General features: G+C 44.0%; 1 long non-coding RNA gene across 1 annotated transcript in view; it reads right to left on the reverse strand.

Moving 5' to 3' along the window:
- Window positions 1–8,487: 8,487 nt before the first annotated feature.
- The window catches only part of LOC140002933 (uncharacterized), a 6,350-nt gene continuing 4,762 nt past the window's right edge, over window positions 8,488–10,075 (reverse strand). Inside the window, exon 3 of the long non-coding RNA XR_011810633.1 lies at window positions 8,488–8,738. This is a non-coding gene — a long non-coding RNA (uncharacterized lncRNA). The remainder of the gene's footprint in view (window positions 8,739–10,075) is intronic.

A 10,075-nucleotide genomic window follows, 5' to 3' on the forward strand; every position in this document is an offset into this window, starting at 1 on the left:
AAAGTAATCGCCTCCTGCCTGGAGAGCAGGAGCTGAGAGCTGTTCCTTGCTGCTTCCAGCTCAGCCCCCAGAGCTCCTTTTCAGGCTGACCCCACAGGGTATGGTTCTCCACAGGTATGGCAAAGACCACACGCAGGGCCAGGTACAAAGCCATACCTGCCTCTGCCTTCATCTCTCATGGCCACTGACATGTTGTTAATGGTGAAACGACCTCAGGAGCTGGGTTGTGCATGACTGAATCGTGTCAACCTACCTGCTGCATGCAGCTGCCTCCAGCATGGAGCAGAGCAGCTACGCAAGGCAATTTGGCTATACCTGTGCACCTTCAACTACTTCATCTAGATCTCCAAAGATAGTCACCGAGGGTTTCACAGCTTGTTTATAAAAAAGAGCTTTGTTCCCTAACTACACTTATCAGCTGTCTTTACAAGCAGGTGTAGCTGTCATTTTTGCAGTTCAATCCAAGGAGAACACAGACACTGCATGGAGGTGCCCATCCCAGGGCATAAAATCCCATCCTGCTGCATTTTAACTGTTTGAGTCAGGTGGGAAGCACACTTGTGCTGTAGCCCTGGGACTATCAGTATGTGGTTATTGTCAGCTTCATTTCACAAGTGGGCAAACCCAGGCACTTCGGATGAAGAAATTTGCTGCTGTATCAGCAAAGTCAGGATTGGGTGAATTTATCTAAAACACATGGGGGACTTTCCAAGGGTACTAAAATGCAAGGATTCAATATTACCACAAAGGCACCGATGAGGTCTCTATCGCATACACCACCTACACCACAGTGTTGGCTGTCCCTGCTCAAACACCAGCTTTGCTGGAGCTGAGTCTGCTTTAACCAGCTGCAAAACTCCCTTCTGCAGCTTTATGTAGTGCAGAGCCAACATCAGTGAGACTGCTCTGACTCACTGGGGAAAAACTCCCCAAACACCACTTCTCCCTGTCATTTTACTTGTGCTTTCTCCCTCGCTGATTTGTTTGCCAAATATTTCTTCTGGATTTCACCAGGGTTTTCTCCTCGCAGGATGCTGGAGCGATGGCCTGGAGGCCCCAGGAGCATTGGCTGGAGCTCGCTGACATCTACTGACTGAAGCAAGGAGTGCAAGTGGCTGGGCATGGAGGGAAGGGAGAAGCAGGCTGCCTTGGGAGGCAGTGAAGTCTCCCTCCTTGGAGATGCTCAAAACCCGACTGGACGTGGCCCTAGGCAGCCTGCTCAAGGTAGCCCTGTTTGAGCAGGGAGGCTGACAAGACGACCTCTGGAGGTCCATTCCCACCTCAACCTTTCCATGATTGTGTGAGGAAAAGAGGGAAGAAAAGAAGAAGGGCAGAAGGGAAGGAGAGGAAGGACAAGGCTTCTGGCTGCCAAGGGGCCAAGAAGAGCAAAACATCAAGAAGGAGGCACTTCCCACCTCTCATCTGATGAGCATCACACATGTTCAGCCTCACAAGCTCCAAATTCAGTCAAGAAAATCTGACATACCAATATGTACCCACAGCCTTGACCCCTTCTGTAACTCCAGGGTCTCGGTGTCTGCTCCTTTCCTCCTGAAGGCCTGTCTGGTACAGTCCTGTCCTTTCACACCACTGGTTATCTACCCTATGAGAGGTGCGCTCTGCTCTCAGGCCCTGCAAGCCAAAGACACCTTCTCCAAGCCACTGGCTCTCAGTATCCCTGTAAGACAGGAGAAGTACTGTTTTATTTTATACATAATGGCTGACACACAAATGGTTCAGCTAAGGGTTGGCATTACAAATAAAAGTTTTAACATCTAGGATCCCTTCTCGCCTTGATTTCCAACATTTTGGTAGCTCAAGTATTCAGTGGCTCAGGACCAACCTATGTCATGTGAGAAATTCCAACAATAACAATTTCCAGTCAAACCCCCTCAGTAAGACTATCTATCTTTCCCATCTACAGAGAATTGTATCAGACCATGTCCAACTACACTGATTTTAGACCTGTCACCTTATGGAGAAAATTACTGTCCAGTGGAAGTGAAAAGGCAGGATTCGACCTTCAATGAGCAGTGTGCTTGCTCAGATATAATCTCTTCAAGCCAGAGGCACCTCTCACATTTGTTCTCTCAGGCAGGTAATCCCCTTTGTCCCAGTTGTGTACCGCTATGATGAAAGGCACCATAGGCAGGCATGCTTTTGTTAGACTACCAGCAACCTCCATGGGAGAGGACAGCTCAGCCGACTCCTAGGGCATTAGCTCAGGTCTCACTTGGCATTTTTCCTTTCACCCCACCACTGATATCCTATGAATGCTTTCAATATAAATGATCTGAAAAAGAACTTTTAGCACTCTCACAGTTATGGTAAAAGCCTGAGCCAGCCCTTTAGACTATGCTGGTGGAAACAAAACAAAACAAAACAAATAACAACAACAAAAAAGGATAAATAGAATCCCATGCTTTTAGCCTTTCTAAGCCAAATTCACAATTTAAGGGAGGGATGAACACTTTAAAAGAGTAAAGTCTGCAATGTTAAATCTACAGTCTTCTATAGTAAAAAATAGTCAATTAACCTGCCTTGTTTCATGGCAGAACCCATTAAGGATACTTCCTTCCTCTCCTCTTTGCTGAAGTGCTCACATGCTAAATTACACATAGAAGACAGTATAGGAAAATAGGTCACATGGTATTAACAACAACAGGGGAGATGTGTGACTCAATTTCCCTTTCCTGACAACTTCAAAATTCCCGTAACTTCAATGACACAGAGCACCAGCTAGCATGAAACAGCACAGCACCATCAGTGTCAATGAAACTTTGGCTCATTTGCTATAACACAGAATCAGGGCCGATGATAGTAGCAGACATTTTTGGGAAAGATGCTGATTTGGAAGAAAATAAATAGCCTCATCATCATGAAACCCACACTGAATTTCAGCAGACTGTATAAGCCCCAGGAGAAGCAGCTTGCTGAGGTGAAGCTCTGTGTGTCCTGCTGCTTCAGTGGGCTCATTCCCCACTTCAGCTGCTAAAACAACTTGTCAGCTAGATACAGAATTTTAATAAGAAAATTCAGTTCCGGATGAAAGACCTGGCCTGACAGACCTTAAGTAAAGCAGGAGTGGCAAACATGAAGCTGGATTAGCAGATCCAATGTTTGTTTGTTCACCTATTAATTAATTAATTTATTTATTTATTTATTTATTTATTCCTAACACAAGAACAAGTACACGTGGTGATGATATGTCTGTGAGGTCCCTGCAACTTACCTCAATATGTCCCTTCTGGATTCAGACAGATCTTGTCAGAGTGGTCCATGCTTATTTTGTCATTTTAGGTTGCGTAGACATCTCTTACAAATCAGTCTAGACAGAGTAAGTCATGGCATGGCCCTGGTACAAGGATGCCAACAGTGAGCTGGGGCCAGGTTCATTCTGGATTAGCCTACTGCTCTTAAAGCCAGTACACATACACACAGCATGCCCAGCAGCCACATGGCCAAGGTGCCATTTTTATTTCAAAGGTGGCAACCCTTAGCCAGCCCTACCTATCACCCTAACTATACATAATGTATTTTAAGCTGCTACAAGTCTGATCCCCCAACACCAATATACTTACATACCCAGCCATTTCTCACTGTAATACCTCGCTTAGGCTTCACATCTGATATGAACTTCACATCTGATAAGCATTTAAATCCAGTCAAAAAATAAATAAAATAAAATAAAATAAAATAAAATAAAATAAAATAAAATAAAATAAAATAAAATAAAATAAAATAAAAACTATTCCTGCAAGAACAATCTTTCTCTCTGCAGAGATTTCTTATGACTCTTGGCTCTCCTTCCTGACTACAAAGCCTTAATGCTTTGGAAGCAGAGAAGAGGCAAGACCTGCCAAATTCTGCCCTCAGTTGCACATTCCCATGATCCATTGCCATTAGTGGGATTTGTACATGAGGATGGAAGGCAGCCTGGAGTCTTTCTGCTCATTGTCTTCCACGTGTCCTGCACCTTGGTTCACCTGCCACTCAGCTGCAATAAACACCATTGTGATTTTTTGGTCTTGCTTATGTAAGATCAAGTAGCAGGGAACCACCTTAAAACAGGCACATATTCAACAGTGTAAATGAAAGGAGCGTCTGGACCTCTTTTATAAAAGCAAACCCGTAAGCCCCTCTAAAAATAGAGAAATGTGTATAAGAATTCAGCCCCAGAAACCTTACTAGAAAAGAGGAGAAAGGACTGATTGTAACATTTGGGTTTCACTATCTGGACTGAACTTTTCCTGAAACTCTTAACCAGTTTTACTTTTTCATATAATCACAAGGCCAATGTCTGTTCTCCAATACAAAGGAGTCAGTCCAAAGTTCCTCTACTTATTTCAGGGAGGTTACTCTGGAATTAAACTTAGTACAGAATTTAGCCTTGCTGAATGCATCAGCACCTCCCCAGCTTGCCAGCTGTCACCCAGCATAGCACATTTGTTTAATCTACAACTGCTGCTGTCTCAACATTCCTTCACTAAAAATCCTCCCTCCCTAGGTCTAGTTATAGCAGTGCAGGCACCTCTGGCCCTCAGTGCCCAGCACATGCAGGTCATCAGAAGTGGCCTGGTGATCTTTAGTACAAAGAATGACTGTGTATGTGTGAAATGGGGAAGATAATGAGACAGCAAGGCCTTCTGAAGAGCCAACACCAGTATCCAGTCACTGAGAAGTCCTAAATCACAGAATCATAGAATGGTTTGGGTTGGAAGGGACCTTTAATGATCTCCTAGTCCAACCCCCCTTCCTCCAGACCAGGTTCCTCAAAGTCCTATCCAACTTGACCTTGGACACGTCCAGGAATGGGGCATCCACAGCTTCCCTGGGCAAACTCTTCCAGTGCCTCACCATCCTCATAATACATATTTTTTCCCTAATATCTAATCTAAACTTAATTTATTCCAGTTTGAAACCATTACTCTTTGTCATATCACTATAGCCCCTATTAAAAAGGTTTTCTCCATCTTTCTTATAAGCCCCCTTTCAGAACTGGAAGGCTGCTATAACATCTCCCTGGATCCTTCTTTTCTCCAGGCTGACCATTCCCAGCTCTCTCAGCCTGTCTTCACAGGAGAGGTACTCCAGCTCCCTGATCATCTTTGTGGCCCTCCTCCAGAAACACTCTAACAGATCAACATCCTTGTGCTGTGGACCCGGAGCTGGCTGCAGCACTCTAAGTGGGGCCTCATAAGAGCAGAGTAAGGGGGCGAATCCCCTCCTTTGACCTGCTGGCCGTGCTTCATTTGGTGCAGCCCAGAATACGGTTGGCTATCTGGGCTGCAAGTGTAGGCTGAGTGCTCATGTCCAATTTTTCATCCACTATAGACCCAAATCTTTCTCAAGGCTGCTCTAAATCATAGAGTCATCGAATATTTCAGGTTGAAAAGGACCTCTAAGATCATCCAGTCCAATCTTTAACCTAGTACTAAAGTTCACCACTAAACCATGCTACTAAGTTCTACTTCTACATGTTTCTTGAAGACTTCCAGGGATGGTGACTGAACCCCTTCCTGAGCAGTCTATTCCAATGCTGCAAAACACTTTGAGTAAAGAAATTTCTCCTAATTCCATTCATCTCCAATACATTCATCACCCAATCTCTACAGATATTTGGGATTGTCCCTACCAAAGTGCATGACTTGGTCTTGTGGAACTTCATGAGGTTTTTGTGGGCCTACTTCTCAAGCCTGTGCAGGTCTCTTTGGATGGCACCCCTTCCTTTTATTGCACTAACTGCACCACCCAGATTGGTGTCACCCACAGACTTGCTGAAGCTGCACTCAACTGCACTGACTATGTCATTAACATAGTAGGTGGTACTGGTCCTAATACGGTCCCTTGAGGGACACCATTTGTTAATAATCTCCACCTGAATACTGAGCCATTGACTGCAATTCTCTGGCTGAGAACTTCCAGCCAATTTCTTATCCACCAAACAGCCCACCCTTCAAATCCATATCTCTCCAATTTAGAGATAAATAAATGAATAAATAAGCACCATGGATAAAATAAATAAATGAATAAATAAACAAATAAAACAGGATTCAGGAAAGCTTGTGCCTTTTTATTCTCCAGAGGCTGCTCAGGCACTGATGGTTATTCAGGCTCCTGCCTCTGCATGGTCTGAATTCACGACGTGCTCAAGGGAAGAAAGTGAGTTCCTCCAAAGGGCTATGATGAACAGGGACAGGTGGTTATGCTTTTACCCTTCTTTGATTTACTAGCTGGGGCTTCAGGCTCAGGCACCTAACTTCGGTGTTAAAAGTAGAGGAGGTGCCAACAACTCCGGGCATGCAGACAGTGAGGAAATCCCAGTGCCGGGGGGCTCTCCCTTCCCTCCCCAGGGCAGAAGAGCCAGTTTGAGAGGCTGGCGGACACCAGTGGCTCGCTCCTGGCATGCCGAGCCCGGTGCCGCAGGAGGGCAGCAGTGATTTGCTTTCAGCAGCCCCGGCCCGAGGGATGCTCAGCATCGCCTCCGACAGCCGCACGGTGCGAGGACGAGCGAGCTGGGCTGGGGAGCTGGGCTCAGGCCAGCCCGGCCCTGAACGCCAGGGTCTGGGGTGTGCTGGGCGGCTGGGCGAGCCTTAACACCGAGGGGGAGAGGTGTCCGACCTAGCTTACTTTATCGGAGCTGAGTCGCTGCGCTTTGGGTTGCACCATAAAGTTCATCTGGCAGTGAGGCTTTTTTGAAGAGTTATTGAGTCAGACTGAAAGGTAGGGAGCAGGAAGCTTGTTCCAATTATATATATGTTTGTGTTTCAGACATGACACTTAGCCCCTCATATCATATATCTAACACCTATTTGTATGTGTTCTCAGAGAATTTAATTCTCAAAGGGGGGCATTTTGAAAGAGTAATGATACAAAACTGTTGTGGGTGTTTTTTGTTTGATTGGTTTTGGTTTTTGGTTTTTGTCTTGGTGTTGCTAAGAAAGTGTAAGCGAAGCCATGGCAGATTTCCGGTGCACAAAGGCAGCATCCCTTTTCTGGTTTATAAACTCCTAGGGTCGAGTTCACCTTCTCAGCCAGAAGGCTGGGACAAGGAACAGGTCCCTTTGAACACCAGAGCCCCAAAACCACACTGACTCTAGTCAGTAAATAATGATAACCGCCTCTCACCATTTATTTTCTGTGCCTCTTTGGTGCACATTTCTTTCTCATGCAGTTTCATGCATGTGAGAGTTTTGTCCACCATGACCATGAAATGATATTATTGGAGGGACATGGGAGTGGTGGAAGTCACTCTCATGTGCTTCCTTTCCCACTCTTCCCCAAGGCAAGCCAGAGCTGTGACCTTTGCTCATAGCAGTTTTCAGAAAGTGAACCTGAACCTGTCACAGGAAGGAATAATGACCTGGGCTCTGAGCCAGTGCCCCAGAGAGGAATTTATGTCCTGACACAACCACCTCAATGCTTTTTCCATCTTGGGGGCTCCATGAATGGAAGGGGTCATCCTGGTTATCACCGCCTCCCAATGCTTTGCACTACAGCTTGGCATGGGGTCAGAGCTCGTGTCTCCCTGGCCACTGCTAGCTTCCTGCACCACCAAGGTCCCCTTTCTGCCTTTAACACCACAATTTTTTATGCAGCTACTGCTCTGCCCAGGACAGACAAAGGGCCTGATTCCAGCAGTGCTGCCCCAGACACTTCAAAGGGGTGGCTCCATTTACACAGCTCCCAGTGAGACAGGATTCAAGCTATGGGCTCAAGTGCTTCACAAATAACCCCAGAGTTTTCTTCACAGTGGGGGGAAAGAAATTACCATTTCTGTTCATGTAAGAAAAGCTGCTTGCCATGGTGAGTGACAGATGATGGCTATTTTTACAATAGGTACACACAATTACCTCACATTCATTTTTAAGAGCAAATTCAGAGGTGAGGGGAAACAACAGTGAATACATGATAAAACCTGGAACACATTCTCAGGGATTATCTGTCATTTGTTACAGTTTTGTTTGAAATCAGTTCCCCCTAACTTTTTTTTTTTTTTTTTTTTTTTTTACAATGATAAAACTAACCCAGAAAAGAAGTTGGCTTTCTAGAGTTACATTATGCTCCAACCACAAAGCTTCCTATCTCTTATTCTCCCAGAGATATATTTCACAACAGAAGTAACATTCAATAGACCAGTTGAGTGGTCTGCAGAAGTCAAAAGTGGTTTGAGTTTCCATACGTTGTGCACAGCTTTCTGACACATCTCCAACTAGATCTGCTAGTTGAGATTTTTAGCAATATTACTTTGATAAATAGTTTATATAAACTATTATAAGTTTATATAATAGGGATAAGTGTGATATGCATATCAGCGGAATTTATTGTGGATGCTATGAGAATGTCACTCAAGGGTGTTATATAAACTGTTGTAAGCACCCCTTTTTTTTTTTTTTTTGCTTTTTTTTTTTTTTGGGGGGGGGGGGGTCTGTATGAATTGAGTCATCAGTTTTTAATCCCATAATGAGTTGTTTATATAAACTACCTTAAGATAAAGCCTGACCTTGCTTCCTGTGCAAAAGTCAAGCAGAAAATTTCAGAATAAGAAACAATTTCCCTACTGAAGTTAGCGGGAACAATTTTACTGATTTTTAATTATAAGATTGAGGTCTGGCTGAAAGCAGACATGCCAGTAGTACTTCTTGTAGAGTACTTTCCTCACTAATGTCCTTTGATTGCTTCTTTTGGAGGGAATGGATGGACCCGATTTTCCAGTTGTCATTGACAGCCAGGTTTGACTAGAAGGGTGTGAACAAGGATAATTAGAGTATGCAGAACACCTAAGCCCTATGCCATACTTGCTGGCTGAATTCCATCCGAGCCCAGGCCTATATATTTAAAGGCAGCATCAGAACATGAGAAGTCATTGCGACCCCATGTGGGTTCAAGCTGTGAAGGGATGTTCCTAGTCCTCCTCCACTGAAACAGAGATAAGCTGCTGAATATAACAAAGCAAGGATTTTATGAAAAATATCTGAAAATAATCAGAGCCTTAAATATGAACATGTAAAAATGTTTATGAGAGAGTTTAAACATTGAATCTTTTCCCAGTTTGGATTTTTGCCCTGGGAAAACTCATGAAGTCCATGTTAGTAGTTATTCAAAACAGTGAGACATCTAATTTTATTATATACTCAGGCCAAGCGAGATGGATGTTTTATATGTTGAATATGTTGATAAGGGCTCAATTCACCATATCTAGCATTTCACTTTGTTTTGCTTCAATATGTTTATGGAAACATATTTAAGTTTTGTTCTCTTCAACACACAAGGTCTATGTTGGAAGGAAAGCTACCATCCCATTTTCAGAAGTCACCTTCATTGGTTTTGCATCAGGTTTCATTTTCTGAATACCTAGTTCATTTTTGACTCACTGTGTAAAAGTTTACATAGTTTTACTCAGCTGGGTGAAACATGCTGAGGACTAAAGGCTGCTCCTACTAAACTCATTGCTAGCCTATTACTCCCATAGATACAGTGGATCTGTGCACTGTCAGACAGCTCTGTAGTCAGAGTGTTTTTTTAAATACCTGTCCTCCTCTGACAGCTGCCCACAGCACTCGGCCAGGCTGACCTCTCTGTTGCTGTGCCAATATGCAGCACATAATTCAGGCTGGATACAGGTGTTATTGGACAGAGGGGATGTGCAGCCAGGACAATTAGCACAGCAGCTAATGACCTTTCCTACTCATCCCCCATATCGCTGTAAAAATAGACTTGCTCTCAGGAAAAGTATTACATCTTACAGTGTTGATACAGAAGCATGTATTGGATTAAAATAATAATTTGTTATTCCACACTGCATTATCCAGGATTATCTAGGTTACCGGTGTTTACCATAGCATCTTTGCAGAGGAATCCTTGATTGGCATTGCTGGAAATCCTTTCTGTGCCAATCCTGCTCACCTGACTTTGATATTACCAGTTGATTGGAAACTGTCTTGGAGATCAGTGTCTCCAGGGCAATGAACTCCTCTTCAAAGAAGTCACAGACCTTACTACTGTGTATGAATGAACAGCTCAACATCAGCACTCCCTCCATGTCAAATATATGCATTAATTTAAGAATGTAGCA

This window comes from Anas platyrhynchos, chromosome 1 (genome assembly GCF_047663525.1).
Source record: "Anas platyrhynchos isolate ZD024472 breed Pekin duck chromosome 1, IASCAAS_PekinDuck_T2T, whole genome shotgun sequence".
Classification (NCBI taxonomy): domain Eukaryota; kingdom Metazoa; phylum Chordata; class Aves; order Anseriformes; family Anatidae; genus Anas; species Anas platyrhynchos.